Here is an 18649-nt window from a genome sequence, read left to right as displayed (position 1 = left end):
ATGGTTTCCAGATACAGATAGGGTCTGTACATTTATGAATAGATATTTAATAGAATTCTGTTCTCTTTGCTTCCTTATTATTACAATATATAGCTATTTTATTTTTTAGTAAATGACATATAATATGTGGGGATATGGCAATTTTTAGGAGAAAGTTTAATATAAAATAAAAGTATAAATTAATATTTATTTAATTTCTATCTACAGAAGAGGCTTTGCCTTCACAAGACAATGATGTGGTGGAGGAATATTCACGTTAGCTCTCAGCACATCCTCAGTCATCCATAATACCTCAGCACATGCTGTAATATGTGTGCTCCATCATGTTAAGACAAATCCCACAACCAATCCAATATAGAAGCAGTTCAATAGAGCTAATAGCCCCCTGGGACGAGTTATTCCTAACTCCCAGTGACTTATCAAATCATTCATTTTAACTACCTTTCACAGGGATTCTGTCTGAATATAGTAGTAAATGCAGTGCTTTTGTTTTTTTTTTTTTTTATTATTATTTTTTTTTTTATTTTTTGACAGGCAGAGTGGACAGTGAGAGAGAGAGACAGAGAGAAAGGTCTTCCTTTGCCGTTGGTTCACCCTCCAATGGCCGCCGCGGCCGGCGCGCTGCGGCCGGCGCACCGCGCTGATCTGATGGCAGGAGCCAGGAGCCAGGTGCTTTTCCTGGTCTCCCATGGGGTGCAGGGCCCAAGCACCTGGGCCATCCTCCACTGCACTCCCTGACCACAGCAGAGAGCTGGCCTGGAAGAGGGGCAACAGGGACAGAATCCGGTGCCCCAACCGGGACTAGAACCCGGTGTGCCGGCGCCGCTAGGCGGAGGATTAGCCTAGTGAGCCGCGGCGCCGGCCTGCAGTGCTTTTGATCTTACATTCTTGGAGTTGTTTTAACACTCAAGAAACTTCCTGATCTCAATATAGATTGAAGTTCTAGGTAATTCCCTGTACCTTTATTTAGGTTTGTTTCTTTTACTGCAGTCATATTTTATAGCCTCTAAATTAAATGTTCTTCAAAAGTGAGGAATAACTCTTTTTCATACTTATAATTGAAAAATGAAATTCAATATACATTCAAAAAAGGCTTTCTGAATGCACACAATAATTCAGGATAAAACTAATTGAGTCAAAAATCAAAAAATGGAATGACTTATATATAGATGAAATGCCTAAGTCAAAGAAAAAAAAAAAATCATGTTGTAAGAATCGCACAGTGCAATAACTTATTGGTTGCTTGAGATTTTCATTTTGTTCAGCAGAAAGTTCTGTTTCTCTGTGGCATTTAGCTTAAGTGTGGTTCAACATCATAGTTTATGGGAACTTTACTCATGGTAGAAGTAGAGTCTAATTTCAGCAAGGATCTAATTGGCACTGCTGTAAATGGACTTTGAACTTCTGTGAGCGACAGGCAAAGTATAGGTGCTGACAGCCAAGGCATTAGCCTGGGGAAGAGGAAAGATATTATTGCTAAGAGACAGAGCAGGAAGATGGGGGTGAGTTATGACACAAGAGATTATTCACTCATGTCCTAGCTGAGAACATTGTACCACATAACCCTAAGGAAATATGGATAATTCAATATCTCTCTTAGGCCAGGGAAACCAATTTAGCACCCTTTAAATTCTTCCCAGCCTCCTCAGCAGGGCTTGTATATCTCTAGGAACAATTTCTTAGCAAATGGGAAGGGCATAAGTTTTAACTGAAAAGACAAATGAAGCTGGAACAGAATAGCTGAGTTTTTTTTTTTTTTTGTCCATAATTGAGATTTTATTGGTGTTGAGAATCACAGAGATCTTTCATTTAGTTTTTTTTTTTTTTTTGCTGTTTTTTTGTTTGTTTGTTTGTTTGTTTGTTTCCTGAGTGTCTTGGCTTTCCATGCCTAAAATACTCTCATGGGCTCTTCAGCCAGATCCGAATGCCTTAAGGGCTGATTCTGAGGCCAGAGTGCTGTTCAGGACATCTGCCATTCTATGAGTCTGCTGTGTATCACACTTCCCGTGTTGGATCGTTCTCTCCCTTTTTGATTCTCTCAGTTAGTATCAGCAGACACTAGTCTTGTTTGTGTGATCCCTTTGACTCTTAGACCTATCAGTGTGATCAACTGTGAACTGAAATTGATCACTTGGACTAGTGAGATGGTATTGGTATATACATTCTTGATGGGATTGTATTGGAATCCCCTGGCACATTTCTAATTTTGGAATTTTTATCATTCTCAAGTACAAAATCTGTACTCGTTAGTGATAACTCCCCAGTGCTGTTAATTCCTCCATATCTAATTAGTCCCTAATGTACTATAGGTTTTCCCATACTGAGCACTCCATATAAGCAGAATCATATAATGTTTGATATTCTTTAATCTTGGCTTCTTCAACATAGCATGATATTTTCACATATCTTTTATGTTTTGGTACGTATCAGAGCTTCATTCTTATTTATGACAAAATAATGTTTTATGGATATGTCAGAATTTTTTATTATTTTCTTCCTAATTTCATATAAATTTCTATTATTTATATAATTTAGTCATTATGAACATATCTATTATGAATATTTGTGTATAAGTTTTTGTATGGATACATGATTTCATATCTTTTTAATAACACCTAGAAGTAGAATTTCTAAATCAAATGATGATTCTGTAGTTTACTTCTTGAGGATATTTCAGAATGTTTTCCAAGATGGGTTCATCACTTTATGTTTCCATCAGTAGTACACAAAGGTTCTAATTTCTCTACGTCTTCTTCTGTTATGATTTTACATTTAATAATAATTATCCTTCTGAATGCAAAGTGGTTTATCATTGAGTTTTGATTTTTGTTTTTCTAAATAATGTTTTTTTATTTGCTTATTGTCAATTTCTATATATATTCTTTGGATAAATTTCTCTTTAGATCAATTTTCAATTGGGAAATTTGTATTTTTTATTGAGCTATTATGCATTCTTTATATAATCTAGATAAACTTTATCAGATATAAGGTTAGCAACATTTTTCTTCCATTCTGTGATTTCTCTTTTCTCTTTATTGTGAATTTTGAAGCACAGAACTTTTTAATTTCAATTGAAGTTCAATTTAGTTGTTTTTTCTTTATTTCTTATGTTTTTAATGTAATCTAAGAAATCTTGTCAATTCCAGGATCATGAGTTGTATCCATTATAATGGAGTTTTATTTTAAGCACTTGCATTTAAGTCTTAGGTTTATTCTTGTAAATTTATGAGAAATGGGTCCAACTCTTGGTTCTCAATTTATAAAAAAAAACATATATCCTGATATATCCTTTCTAATTGTCAATCCAACAAATTACAGGATTCATAGCTGATATTAAGCAAGGTTAAAATTTGAAAATATTTAAATGTATAAAACTTAGTTTTATTTAATTTGTAAGGCATTGTGTTATTTAAGTGGATACATACAGTTGAAACCTAATTGATGCAAGCTTGAATTATATTCATACCTTCCTTATCTGCTTGGTGACTTTGTAAAAATTAGGCTATTTGGGCAAAGTTTTTTCTTCATAGGAGAAATTACAATATTGTGCTACTGTACTAAGGATTAAATGAGATAATTTATGTAAGAGTTACAGCAAGTCCTGTAAGTAAATGTAAACACTTTTAGTTCTTGGTTTTTAGCCTCCTTTTTTTCTTTCCATGTTTCCTTTACCTCTAGCCTTAGATACTGATATAACTTCCTTCTTCAACATGTTCCCTTTATATCTTTAATTCATTTATTCACTCCCACAAGCCCTAACACTTAATTTTTTCACTCTTGATTGTGGGTTTAAAATACATGTGTAACTAACAACAGAAAACCCTAATCAAATATTAGGATGTGAAAATAGCAAAATAAATTATTTTGAGAATGAAAGCAGAAGCTCAAAGATTTACCTTGGAAAATGAATATAAGACAAAATAAAAAACTAACAAAAAACAGATATTACAATGGAAATTTCCAATATAAATGGTATATAAGTGGAAATAGCATTTTTTAACTCATCATCACATATCATTATGTGTTATTTTAAAGAATTCTGAAAGGAGCCAGCACTGTGGCACAAAGGTTTAACACCCTGGCCTGAAGCACCGGTATCCCATATGGGTGTCGGTTCTAGTCTTGGCTGCTCCTCTTCTGATCCAGCTATCTGCTGTGGCCTGGGACAGCAATAGAAGATGGCCCAAGTCCTTGGGCCCTTGCACCCATGTGCGAGACCCAGAGAAATCTCCTGATTCCTGGCATTAGATTGGTGCAACTCCGGCCATTGGAGCCAATTGGAGAGTGAACCATCAGATGGCAGACCTCTCCCTCTTTCTCTCTGCCTTTCTCTCCTCTCTCAGTATAACACTTACTTTCAAATAAATAAATAAATCCTAAAAAAAGAATTCTGAAAATGTTTTCCCTAGCCAATTTTCGCAAAATAATTTCTCTAATGACCTCATATCTTAAAGATAATCATTGAATAACAAAGGCATAAATAAGGCATTCAGATAATTTGTTCACTGGGCAGTGATTTTAAATCTATGATAAAATAGGGACCAGCACTGTGGCAGATCATGTAAAGCCATCACCTGCAGTGCTGGCATCCCATATTGGCACTGTTTGGAGTCCTAGCTGCTTCACTTCCAACCCAGCTCTCTGCTATGGCCTGGGAAAGCAAAAGATGGCCTATGTCCTTGGGCCCCTGCACCCACGTGGTAGACCTGCAAGAAGCTCTTGGCTCTTGGCTTTGGATCGGCACAGCTCTGGCCATTGTGTCCAATTGGGGAGTGAACCAGCAGATGAAAGAGTCTCTCTCTCTCGCTCTCTCTCTCTCTCTCTTTGCCTCTCCTTCCCTCTCTGTGTAACTCTGACTTTCAAATAAAAGAAATAAATCTTTAAAAAAAAATCTATGATATGCAGGCAGGCGCTGTGGTGCAGTAGGCAAATCCTCTGCTTCTGGCGCCAGCATCCCATATGGGTGCTTGTTTGTGACCCGGCTGCTCCACTTTCAATTGAGCTCTCTGCTGTGACCTGGGAAAGCAGTAGAAGATGGCTCAAGTGCTTGGGCCCCTGCACCTGCATGGAAGACTCGGAAGAATCTCCTGGCTCCTGGCTTCAGATTGGCGTGGGTCGGGCGCGATTGAACCATCAGATGGATGACCTCTCTCTCTCTTTCTCTCTCTCTCTCTCTCTCTCTCTGCCTCTTCTCTCTCTGTGTAACTCTGACTTACAAATGAATAAATAAATCTTCAAAAAAACACATTACATAGTTTATAAATAACTGGATAAAGCAATCATGTAAAATGATAAGGAGATCTAAAGGTTGAGTATGAGACTTGGAGGAAGCTCCTGGATCCTGGCTTTGTGGATCAGTGCAGCTCTGGCCATTGTGGCCACTTGGAGAGTGAATCACTGGAAGGCAGACCTTTCTATCTGTCTCTCCCTCTCACTATCTGTAACTCTAGCTCTCAAACAAATATATAAAATCTTTAAAAAAAATCTATGATAAAATCATGGTAATCTCATATTTCTAGTATTTTCTTGTTATTAAATGCATGAGGTTTGTATTCCTTAAATAAAATTTAAAAAATAAAAAAATCAAGAAAAATAAAGTCTCCAGTTTTCTTCCCATCATCTCCTCATCCCCTCACACATACATTCAAACACACTCAGATACATAAGCTATTAGAAAAATAATGAAAGAATAGTAAATTTTGCAGTTAGGTTAACACAGAACTATGAAAAAATATTAATAAGGAATGTGATGCAGAAGTTATATTAAGAGCTTTGTAGGTTCAGAATTCAGAAAATGTTAGACTTGGTGTTTGAAAAATATTTTGAAAGAAATCGAGATTTCTCACATCTTACCAGCAAAGATGCTGCAGACTGAAAGTGAAAGAATGGAACAAGATAATCCATGCTAACAGAAAACAAAAAAGAGCTGGTATAGCCATTCTAAAATTAGACAAAATAGACTTTAACACAAAAACCACTAAAAGAGACAAAGAAGGATACTATATAATGATTAAAGGATCAATTCAACAGGAAGATGTGACTACTATACATGTATATGCACCTAATAATTACTTGGCACTTGGCTATCTAAAAGAAATGTTAGTGGATTTAAAGGGAGAGATAGACTCGGATACAATAGTAACGGGGGACTTCAATATCCCACTTTCAGCAATGGAAAAATCAACAAGACAAAAAATCAACAAACAAACAACAGAGGTAATCAATGCTATAGAACAAATAGACCTAGCATGTATCTACAGAACCTTCCATCATACAGGCACAGAATGCAGATTTCTCTAACCAGTGCATGGAACTTTCTCTAGGATTGACCACATGCTAGGCCATAAAGCAAGTCTTAGCAAATTCAAAAAAATCAAAATCATATCATGCATCTTGGACCACAATGCAATGAAGCTGGAAATCAGCAACTCAGGTATTTCTAGAACATATGCAAGCATATGGAGATTGTGTTGAAATCTTTACTTAGTATATACTAAGTTGATCTTCTCTATATAAAGATAATTAAAAATGAATCTTAATGAAGAATTGGATGGGAGAGCGAGTAGAAGATGGGATGGTTTGTGGGTTGGAGGGATGTTATGAGGGATAAAACCACTGTAATCCAAAAGTTGTACTTTCAAAATTTATATTTAGTAAATAAAAGTTTTAAAAAGATTAAAAAAATCAAAAGAGAAATAAAAATATTTCTGGAAATAAATGAAGATGAGAACACAACATATCAAAACCTCAGAAATCTGAATATGAGTCCTACCATATGACCCACCCACCCATCCCTTTCCTGGAATTTACCCAGTGGTAGTGAAATCAGTAAATAAAAGAGTTATCTGCACCCCCATCTTTATTGTACCTCAATTTGCAATAGTTAAGACATGAAATCAATCTAAGTGCCAGTCAACTGAAGACTGGATAAAGAAATTATGGGATATGTACTCTATGGACTATTACATAGCAGTAAAAAAAAAAAATGAAATCCAGTCATTTGCAGAAACTTGGATGAATCTGGAAAGCAACATACCTGGTGAAATGAGCCAGTTCCAAAGGGACAAATATAATATGCTCTCCCTGAAATGTGATAAACTAACAGAAGTGTAATTTACACTTCTGTAGAAGTGAAATTTACAATTTGAAAAGCAATGACTTGAACAGCCCTTGTCTTGACTGTCAAGGAACAGTTTTATTTTCCGTCTTCTTAATACCATTGGTTTAACCCTTTACTTAACATAGAATTAATTATATGTATATAAAGTCAATTGAAAATAGACCCCAGTAAAAAATAAGAGTGGGAATAAGAGAAGGAGGAGGAGGTTTATAACTGTCAAGCTGCATAGTTTTGCATACATTCCTACAAACTTCTAAGGGTACAGCTAAAAACTCACCATGGGACTCCAAATCCCATTAAGCCGGGTAGTAATAATGCCATCTTATGTGTTAAAGTGATCATACAAAGAAGATTAAGTGTTAAAGGTTCTGTGTGATAGCAACAGATAGAATTAAAAAGGAGAGAATGTTCCAACATGGGAAGCAGTTCACACAGCAGACTCATAGAATGACAATCTCTCTAAATTGCATTCTTACCTCAGAAACAGCCCTTATGGCATTCTGGTCTGGCTGAAAAGCCCAGGAGAGCATTTTAGGCATGGAGACTCCAGGAGAAAGAAGTGCCCATCAAAGAAGAATGTACTTTTCTCTGAAGGGAGGAGAGAACTTCCACTTTGCTTATAGACTTGTCTAAATACTGTTGGAGATTGTGGACTCAAAGGCTTCCATGGCCCTTGCAGCTCATTTCAAGAGCCTCAGGTGATCACTGATGTCATACATAAGAATGCTACTTGTGAAATTAACAACAGGAGTCACTCTGCATTTACTCCCCATGCAGTATGTCTCTCTTCTCAGTTGTACTATGAGAATTAACTGTAAAACTTGTTTTTAAACAGTTTTTTTATATTATGTTTGTGTGTGAGTGTGTGTGTGTGCAAATTGTTGAAATCTTTACTTAGTATAGAATTGGTCTTCCATGTATAAAAAAAAGCTCATCTCTGGGAGAATCTATTTTTAAGCTTACTCATATGACTGTTAGCAGGCCTGATGGCCTCGGTGACTATTGGCTGGAGACATGAGTTTCTAATCACGGGGACTTCTCTAGGGCAGAAAACAAGAGATTGCTGAAATCTCTCAGAACAATCAAGAAAAATACTCTAAAACAGAAGCCACTATCTTTTTATAACTCAATACCAACAAGTGAGTCCCTATCACCCTGCTGAAATCTATTGGCTAGAAGCAAGTAACCAGCAAGTAGGATTACATAAAGGCGTGAATATTTGAAGGCAGAGGTAAATGGAAACTATCTTAAAAGCAAACTGTTACATGGTATGAATACCTTTCTGTCTAGTTTCTTTCATTCAGTGCATTCTACATTCATTCAACATGGTTGAATGTAAATCGTGACCCTTTCTTGTTGAGTAGCATTGTATTGCATGAATTTATGAAAATATACTTAGTCATTCTTTCTGTGTTCTCAGCTTTTAGCTACTATGAATAAAACTACTGTCAACATTAAAAAAAAAAAAAGAAATCAATTTTCTAAAGAGTATAAACTGGAGAGCTGGAGCTCCTTTTCAAAAACTTCTGTGGTAGTAGAGGAAGTCTCTGAGTTCCCTTTCAGGAGTCTCATACAGCTTCATTTTCATCATCGGCTTCCCTGGTCAAGATGTTTCTGTATCATCAGTTACACTCTTTGGTTGACCAAATATGAACAGTTATGTCTGTAACTGAAACCACGTACTCCTTACCCTGTAGAAGCAGCACAGGCCTAAGAGGAGAGAAAGGACTTCACCATAGGCAAGAAATAACATTTCAATAGTAGCTTTTTAAATCTGATCCAAAGTGAATTATTTTCCAACGGAATTTTTATAACCCCTGATAAGTAACTCTATTTGTTGGAAATTTCCTGCTATCATTGCCCTTAAATATATCTACTATTTTCTATTTTCCTACTCATTAAATGGAAGCTCATTTGCTTTATTTCTATAGTAAAAAAATCATCCATGCATTGCCGGGGAATGTAAAAGCCAAAAAAATGTGCCCTGACATCATGTCCTTCTTTCACTGCTCCACCTAACACATCTGTGCTTTCTCTGTGTGACTAAAGTCATCTGTAAGTTAACAAAATTCAAGGAAAGAAGCAACATGAGGTGGGGATGGGGAATCTTTCTAGAAAGAAACTTGATGCCCTCATAAGACAGTATTAATCATTATCCTTGTCCCTCTGCTGAGGCAGAGGCCAATAAACAGTTCCACAAGGCTTGACTTAGAAACTGGAAAACAAGAAGCCTGGGGTAAGGCAAAGAGCACTTTGGATTAGAAGAAGAGTTCAAGCTCATGTTCCACCCTTTTCCAATCAGAGAGCTCTGAAAACCAGTTTCTCCCTTATTACCTGATCTTTAAAATGGACACAACAGTACTTCTTCAATAAGATAGATCTGTAGATTACTATTGAAGATACACATTGAAGTATAGCATGACATTCTACACTGAGAAGTATTCTTTTGTTTCTGTATGTGCACAAAATCACACACTTAACACAGTGAATTACATTATTATTTTTAAATTATTTATTTATTTGACAGAGTTAGACAGTGAGAGAGAGAGACAGAGAGAAAGGTCTTCCTTCCATTGGTTCGCTCCCCAAATGGCCGCCATGGCCTGCTCTGCGCCGATCCGAAGCCAGGAGCCAGGTGCCTCCTCCTGGTCTCCCATGCGGGTGCAGGGGCCCAACCACTAGGGTCATCCTCAACTGCCCTCCCGGGACACAGCAGAGAGATGGACTGGAAGAGGAGCAACCGAAACAAAAACCCGGCGCCCATATGAGATGCTGGAGCTGCAGGTGGAGGATTAACCAAGTGAGCCAAAAGCACTAGCACAGATCAACTTATCTAATTGCTTTTATTCTATGCAGACCACACAGCCAGATTCAACGAGTACCTCTGGTTTCTTTTTCTCATCCATCAGCATTCATTATTTATGGTAAATGAGGTCAATTAAATTTTGGTCCTGACTGATCTGCTACATGCACTTAGAGTAGGTAGTGCATGGCAATCAAAAGTAAGAGTCGGAGAACTCAGAGGGCTTCCATAGCCTTGGAAACTCATGACTGGAGCATAGGGAGATTACTGATGCCATAGACAGGAGTGTCAATTGGTAAAGTCAACAACAGGAGTCACTGTGCACTTACTCCTCATGTAGGATCTCTGTCCTTAATGTGCTGTGCGTTGAGATTTAATGCTATAACGAGTACTCAAACAATATATTTCACTTTGTGTTTCTATGGGGGTGCAAACTGTTGAAATTTTTACTTAATGCATGCTAAACTGATCTTCAGTAAAAAAAAAAAAAAAAAAAAAAAGAAAGAAATTATCAATTCCCAACTTGACTCTCACTGGGATTAAACATGACAATAGGTCTGATCTGATTTCATCATCATTTTAAAAAAATCATCTGTTATTTTTCATTTTATGTTTCTGTGTGGGAGCAAACCGTTGAAATCCTTACTTAATGTATACTAAGCTGATCTTCTGTATATTAAGATAATCGAAAATGAATCTTGATGTGAATGGAAGGGGAGAGGGAGTGGGAAAGGGGAGGGTAGTGGGTGGGAGGGACGGTATGTGGGGGAAGCCATTGTAATCCATAAATCGTACTTTGGAAATTTATATTCATTAAATAAAAGTTAAAAAATAATAATAATAAAAAAAGTACATAGCCAAAATCAGAGGCAAGTCTTGTCTAAATACTGATGGAGATATCAAATTATTTGCTTGCACCAGCCACGGTTTGGTATGTATGAGTTGTGTGCACACACACATGTGTGTGTATGTGTGTGTGTTTGAAAGTAAATGTACAAATATATACATTTATATCAATATAATGCAAACAATATATTCCAATATTATATCTATTAATGTCTGCTTGTTTTGTAGTGTTGTTAAATTGAGGCATTTACCTGTCCATATTTGCCTTCTTTAACTTAACTACAGAAGTTCTGCCAAACCAACAACAACTATTTGTAATCAGGGAGGCATATCTTTCCTTTTAAATAGTAAAGTCATTTTCTGTGTATGTATGATTAGAAAAATGTTTCACATAACTAAGCAAGATATACACTGTAGAGAACAGAACTAAAGTTATCAATTAAAAGAAAAACTCTCAAAACATTAAAGGGTAAGTCTTTGGAGAATAGTGATGCATATTTGCCCTGAAAAATACTTAAGAATCAACTTTAATTGATGTAAGCCTACGAAAGAGATCATTTAGCTTTATAAAATCAACCTTCCAAATAGATGTTATGGTCATAAATGAATTTGCTACTGTAATCAAAGTATCTAACTTTGGCACACAGACTTAAGAATTCTAAACTGTATAAACTTCTAAATTTTACATAAAACTTGCTTCATTCTTGTTTATAGAAATATAAAAATTGACTCATCGTGAAAATGAACATTTCAGCCACAACATAAAAAAGGATTTAATTACCACATATCTCCCATCAAAAACATGCCACAGATGTTCATCTAAAAATGTACATTGTTAAATTACAATTTTCTACAAATAAAAGTGATTCATCTTCTCCCGGTCTGAGGCGATCGTGTCACTTCTTACATGATAATCAGCTACCATGTTAATTAGAAGTTGTCGTTCAACCCAACACACAAATCTCTGGAAGAGATCAAGCAGCATTTTGCACAGCTGCTCCCAGGCTTTGCCTGTCATCTTTGGCCTGACTTTGGATTCTTTGCCCCCACCTTTACCTCTCCTTTAGGTAACCCCCTCCTCCTTTCCTCACTCCCACTGAGCTGTCAGGAGTCGAAATACTGTGATATGAAATCATTGTCTCTATGACTCTAAAAAAAGAAGAGCTCGCACTAGATTTTGATCAAAGAGAATCATTTATAAGATAGATGCAGCAAAAAACCTCAGGGAGTGTTATTTTCCTCCAAAGAATCGGGATTATGTGAAAAAACAAAGATGAAGGAACAGATTTTTAATTTTTTTTTTTGCTTTTAACTGTATGACTAAGATTTATGCTATGCAATGTTTATTATTTTTTGTCTTGTTATATTCACCACCACTGAAAAATATCACCTATGAACATATAACTGCAGTAAAAATGGTAAGGATGAGGGATATTAGAATTATAGGTCACTTTTGTTAGCCACAATGAATGGAGAATGAAAAGAAAGTTTTAACTATTTTTTTAGAAACCAGGACAACTCTGAAAGAGAACAAGTAATGTTGCCATCATAAAGTAATAATGAAAATTATGAAGACTCTTGGCTGCTTGCAATTCTCCTTGCTGTCATTCTTGCACGGATGTGTTTATGTTGTGCCACATTTCATTACAGTCTTTGCCTCCGCAGTGAGGTTGTAGCAGCTCATGTCTAGGTGAGAGACACAGGTCACTGTGTTCGGTCTTTTAGGAGAGGCAGTTTGGTTACTGGATACCACTTAGCCTTTGTGGCAATCACTGAAATGAGAGCTTGAACATGAAGGTCTCATCCCAATCAAAAGGTTACCCCAACTTTTTCTATATTGGCTATCAAACACCACAATTCAGATGACTCTGTCACTTGTCAGTGTTATACAACCAGAGAAAACAGCATCAACATTTCATTTCCCATAAGTGATGATAATCAGAGTAAGTACTAGAAAAACTGGCTGTTTCTATCTTTGCTTTTTCCTGGAGCATTCTAGTTGTCTTCCTTGGATATGGAAGGTGACATTTTTAAGGTGGGAAATAAAGTCAAGAAAGTAGTTTGCATAATAGTATTCTACACCTAGATTTTAAAATGCTTATTTACTTACATTCTGGTTTTCAAAATGTAGACTTTTTGTCAGTCTCTTGGTATATATAGAGTAAACAATACATTCATTTTTAATTTATTCACTTAATTTTTTAGCTTCATAAAAGTGTACTTACTACAATGGTCTCTGGCTGAATATAAGCATTAAATATGCATTAAGAAAGACAAACAATAAAAGAAAATTACAGAAAAACTGTGCCTTTGAGATCTTGAAGGTCAAGGTGCCAAGATATTTTAATGTTGGTAATATAAATGCAGTAATACAAATTCCTACATGTAATATTTAATTACATGTAAATATTTGTGTATTTATACAATATTTATATGGATAGATAAGGGAAGAGAATCTTGTATGGCAGTAAATAAGAGAAATAGGTGAAAAGAAAAAGGATGATTAATAGGATGGGGAGAGGAATGTCAGAAGTTATTGCAATCTTTGGCCTTGAAAATTGTCTCAGCTCTCTGAATTGGCCCTGTGACTTTGTTCATGTGAGTTTGCATTAATAATGCATAAAGGAGATCAAGAAATTGACTGAATGTGTGTTTGGAAGAATCAGATCTGACTTGGGTGATGCTGACAATGGAGAAGAGGGAGAACTGGAACTTGGGTTTCTTCCGGGCATCACTAAAATCAGGGTGAATAACCAAGGTGGATTTGTATGAAAAATTTAGTGCCCAAACATTGGAGAATGCAAGAAAAATGAAAATTCCAATGACAACATAAAGGAAATGTACTTGGATTACAAAAACAAACAAGAACAAAATGAAATACAGTAGAGGACTATATCTATTTTTCTCACAAATATTTCCCCAGAACCTAGCCTTTTGATCAATAATTATGGTTATATGAAAATGAATGATCTGTGCAGATTTGTGTTTTTCTTATATTTACTTAAAAGTTCTTGATTTATGAAATATTCAGGTAGAATTGAAGTGCTAGGAGAAAAGAATGAAAAGGCAAGTGTTTGGAAAAAAGCCATAGCAGTGGCAATAATTGATTATATTAAGATGTATGATATTTTAAGTGTGAGAGTGGAAGAAGTAAAAGCACAAAAGAGTCTCTCAAATGCAAAGCAGTAAATATGACATATATAGAGAGAAAATACTCATAAACTGTTTATATATTTATGTGTGTGTTTCCTTAAAGTAATATGCATTTCTTTAAATTGTTGCCCTTGACTATTTTCATGTTTATGATATGTTTCATTTCTCTTTACATATTTTATTGTCCCCAAGAGTGTTATTCTTTAAAGGTGGAGATTAGAGGAACATGGCAGAGGAAAAAAGCATTACAAGAAATTATTTTAAAGCTAAAAAGTTACTATGCTTAGGCTCATAAAAGTTGTTAGCAATTATTGGTAATTATTCTCAATGAGACTCAACTATGATATTGAAAATTATAAAGATAGTATAGGACAAAAGTCAAAGTGTTACTAATATCACCCATTCTTTTCCTTTGTACTACTCCAGTGAGTTTTGAATCTTTTCCTCTTCCATGGTCTAAAGAAATCAAAAGTATGAATTAAAAGAAAGACAGGGAAGTATTTTATCAGGATTTTTTTTTCAGAATTTCAAGAGTCTATGTAGAACTTAACTAAAAAAAATGTTCTGTTTTCTAAAAGGTGAAAAAGGAAGAATTCAAACAGAAAATATGGAATATGGAGTATATATAAAATTTAAATGTAAATTTCCTACCTTGATAATTACTGTATACTATAATGATTTATCAAAAGAAATTGCAGAATTAATTTCCTTGAAAGACTTTACAAATGATTTTCTTTTCTTTATTTTAATGTCCATTAACCTAACTCATCAAAAAGTATTTGTGTGCATAAAGATAAAATTCAATAGAATAAATCAGCTTTGAAACAAGCTGAAAAAACAAAAATCTTCCTTATTTACTTTAAAAAAATCAGCATGACATTGTATTTAATGATATATTTTATGAATAATTTTAGAACATATAATATTACCTAGGGATCTCATTGCAGCTCTTGTCAAAGAACTAACCCTGATGTTTCCTAATGTGTTGTCTACTTTATTTAGGTTTGTGGCTTTTACAAGTCTTGGCTTGGATTAATATACTGCATAAGTAATAAGACACATGGTTTTGTTCAGTGCCATATTTCTACTGATGCTTACAAAATTGGATTTATTCATATTACTGACAGATTGATGATGTAAACTTGTCCAGAATTATGCTATTTTATTTTAATGTATGCCTTTTAAATTGAAATGGTGATCTGAACTATTTTTATTTTCATTAATATTAGAATATTGCCTTATACAATTGTGAGTATTGCTGGGAGAGGAGCATCTTCGATCAGAAAACATTGCTTTGATGCTGACTTTGGAGATTAATATTGACAATCATTTTGCAGTCCCTATTTGAGACTATAATGCTTTTCTCCAAAAGAACTTATCTAGCTCACTGCTGCTATGAGCTTCTACTAACTGATTGATATATTTCCATAGCTATTCAATTAAATATGCTAATGTGCATATATATACATGAAATTATCATAATTATTAATGTTAGAAAAGCATATCAACTGATGATGTTTCAATTTCTGAATATATGAACAGAAGGAAACTTCCTTAAATTCATAAAAATTTGTAGCTGGTTAAAAAATGAAATACTGAATTTTAATTTTAATATATTAATTTTAATTTTAATACATTAAAAAATGAAATACTGAATGCTTTTTGGAAGCTGGGAATTCCAAGATCAGGACACCAGCAAACCTGGTCTTCCTCCTGGTTTGCCCATAGACATTCTCTGGTTGTATCCTCACATGGCAGAAAACAGTGAGAGAGAGATCTCCTGTCTTTTATCAATCTCATGACATAACATGACCTTCCAAAGGCTCCACCTCCAAATACCAATACATTGGTGAGCAGGCATCAACATATACATTTTGAGGAAGAAAACATTCAGCCCAAATCTCCCACTTGCACTAGTTTCATTTATTAGTGAATATAGAATCTGAGCAAGGACAGAAAGTTTAGAAAAATAATAAAAAAGGCCAACAAGCAAAAAGAAATATTTTAATTTGAATATGTTTAACAATTATAATAAATTCTAATTTTTCATGGCTATTTAAGAAAAGTCTCAAATAACTTATATAAAATTACTACAGTAAACATGAGTATTTATCAAGGTCACAGGATTCAAGATCAATATTAAAATAAAATGCATTTCTATGTGCTTGCAGGAAACAATGGAAAATTGAATTTATGAAATTATTGATAAAAATAATAAAATAGATGTACATGCTGAAAAGCTGTTATTCTGAATCAACCTATAGATTCAAGTCAGTTCCACCTATATCTTAGCAGGTTTTTTGGTAGAAAAATAGGCTAATATCAAAATTTAGAAGAAAATGTAAAAGACTTAGAAGATACAAAAAATTTAGACAATAAAGAAACAAAATTGGAATATGTACTATCTGATTTGAAGGCTTAATATAATGCTTATTAATAATGACTTAATATAATGATTGATAAATAATTATTAAGACGTTTTGGTGTTAGCGAAAGAATTGACAGATAGATCAGTGAACTAGAACAGCACATCCTCAAATATATCAGTATAAACGTTTTTTTGAAAAAAAAAAAATTCAGGGGCCAGCAGCGTGGCTCACTTGGTTAATCCTCCACCTGCGGCTCCGGCATCCCATATTACAAACCCATAACCGGGTTCTAGTCCGGTTGCTCCTCTTCCAGTACAGCTCTCTGCTGTGGCCCAGGGAGGCAGTGGAGGATGGCCCAAGTGCTTGGGCTCCTGCACCTGCATGGGATACGAGGAGGAAGTACCTGGCTCCTGGCTTCGGATCGGCACAGTGCCAGCCATAACAGCCATTTAGGGAGTGAACCAAAGGAAGGAAGACCTTTATCTCTGTCTCTCTCTCACACTGTCTATGACTCTACCTGTAAAAAAAAATAGTCAAAGCATTTTAGTGGGAAAATTGCCATATTTTCAGCAAATGTTAGAACAGTTGAGCATCCATATATTAAAAAAAAAGTGAATCATACACCCACATATAAAAATCATTACTACATTCCTTCTCTCTCAAAGTAGCTCTTTATGATTTTTCTTTCCGTTAATTTAGTAATGTGGAATTTATTTTGGCAATAGATATTCTGATATGAAATTCTTACATTGCCAGAATAACCGCTTTTCTTTTGATTCTCTGCTGTGTACTCTTTTCTATTGTTTTACTTAAAATTTATACATGCTTTTCTCCCATGGATTTTTCTTTTGTATCAGTGTTCTTCCTTTACTATACTATTTATGCTTTGGCATTCAGATTCTGCTTTTTTTAATACTTCTTTTTAATTTGAAAGTCAGAGTGAGTTACAGAGAGAAAGAGAAGAAGGAAAGACAGAGATTTTCCATTCGCTGGTTCACTCCCAAAGTAGCCGTGATGGTTGGGGCCGGGCCAGGCCGAAGCCAGGAGCCAGGAGATTCATCCAGGTCTCCCATATGGGTTCAGGAGCCCATCTTCCACTACTCTCAGAGGCACATTAGCAGGAAGCTGGATGGGTAGCAGAGCAGCCAGGACAATAACAGGCGCTTGTATGGGTTGCTGGCATCATAGACAGCAACTTAACCCACTAGGCTACAATGTCCTGCTTATTTTTAATCTGAAATTTTTAACAGTTTCTGATAGCCTGGAATAAGTTACATAAGCATTGTTTCTTAGCGTTTACATAGATTTCCTTTGTATACCATCTTGTCCCATTGCCTTTTTAATGATAAAAGAAAAAATCGTACCCTTCCAAATCTCCTCTAAAATCATGCATTCTAGTTTCCTTTTCCTTTTCAGATCAATTTTCAAAATTCGTATTTTACTAGGAAATCATGCATTACATTACAGCTCTTGTAAGAATCTCTAAATATTTTGAATCTCATAAGTATTTTAAATTTTTGACTAAGCAATATAGAAATCCTTGTCATAAAGGTCCCTTAATCTTATTTGTAATTGATAATATCATTAGCCATGAATATCTCTTAGTCACATAGAATGAATTTGTTATAAAAGCAGGCAATCATTCTAATGTTGGAAATGTATAATTTGTGAAAACTCAAGTGCCGTATATAAAAATTTGATATTAATTGGTCTTAAAGTCTCAAAAATAATAATCTTATTGAACAGAAAACAACTTCAAATATATGATGGAAAACACAAAGCTTTCTGTAGAATAAAAATAACTTCACCATTTTTATTTGGTAGATAAAGGTAAAAACTGACAGGACATGATAAATGGAAAGAAGAAAGAGGAAGACTGACAAAAGGACAAATAAATGGATAAAGAAAGAATTTAATCCATTGATTTACTTCAATATTAGCAGAGAGCTGGATTGGAAGTGAAGCAGCTGCCATCAGCTCTCTGGTAATATGCCTGGGAAAGCAGCAGCAGATGGCCCAAGGGCTTGGGCCCCTGCAACCTTGTGGAAGAAAAGGATGAAGCTCCTGGCTCCTGGCTTCAGCCTGGTCTAGCCCTGGCCATTGCAGCCATTTGGGGAGTGAACCCAGTGATGGAAAACTTCTCTCTCTGTTTTTCCTTCTCTCCCTGTAACTCAGACTTTCAAAAAAGTACATAATTCTTTTTTTAAAAGAAGAAAAATAAACAGTACAAGAGTTGCTATTGCTGTTTTGTCTGTATGTAAAGTAATATTTTGAAACATTTATATATTATGCATGAAAGCTTTAGTAATGGTTCATAAGAACTATTTTTTTTTTTTTAATTCTAAGAGCACTGTCAGT

The 18649-nt window shown here is 35.1% G+C and overlaps 1 long non-coding RNA gene across 3 annotated transcripts in view; it reads left to right on the top strand.

Annotated features, from left to right (window-relative positions):
• The window catches only part of LOC103349740 (uncharacterized), a 62898-nt gene extending 50147 nt beyond the window's left edge, over positions 1-12751 (top strand). For all 3 annotated transcript variants that reach the window (XR_011384749.1, XR_011384745.1, XR_011384750.1), the window contains one exon: positions 11484-12751. This is a non-coding gene — a long non-coding RNA (uncharacterized lncRNA). The remainder of the gene's footprint in view (positions 1-11483) is intronic.
• Positions 12752-18649: the final 5898 nt, after the last annotated feature.

This window comes from Oryctolagus cuniculus, chromosome 1 (assembly GCF_964237555.1).
Source record: "Oryctolagus cuniculus chromosome 1, mOryCun1.1, whole genome shotgun sequence".
NCBI lineage: Eukaryota > Metazoa > Chordata > Mammalia > Lagomorpha > Leporidae > Oryctolagus > Oryctolagus cuniculus.
Note: the sequence above shows the minus strand (reverse complement) of the source record. Positions and strands in the feature narration are given on the sequence as shown.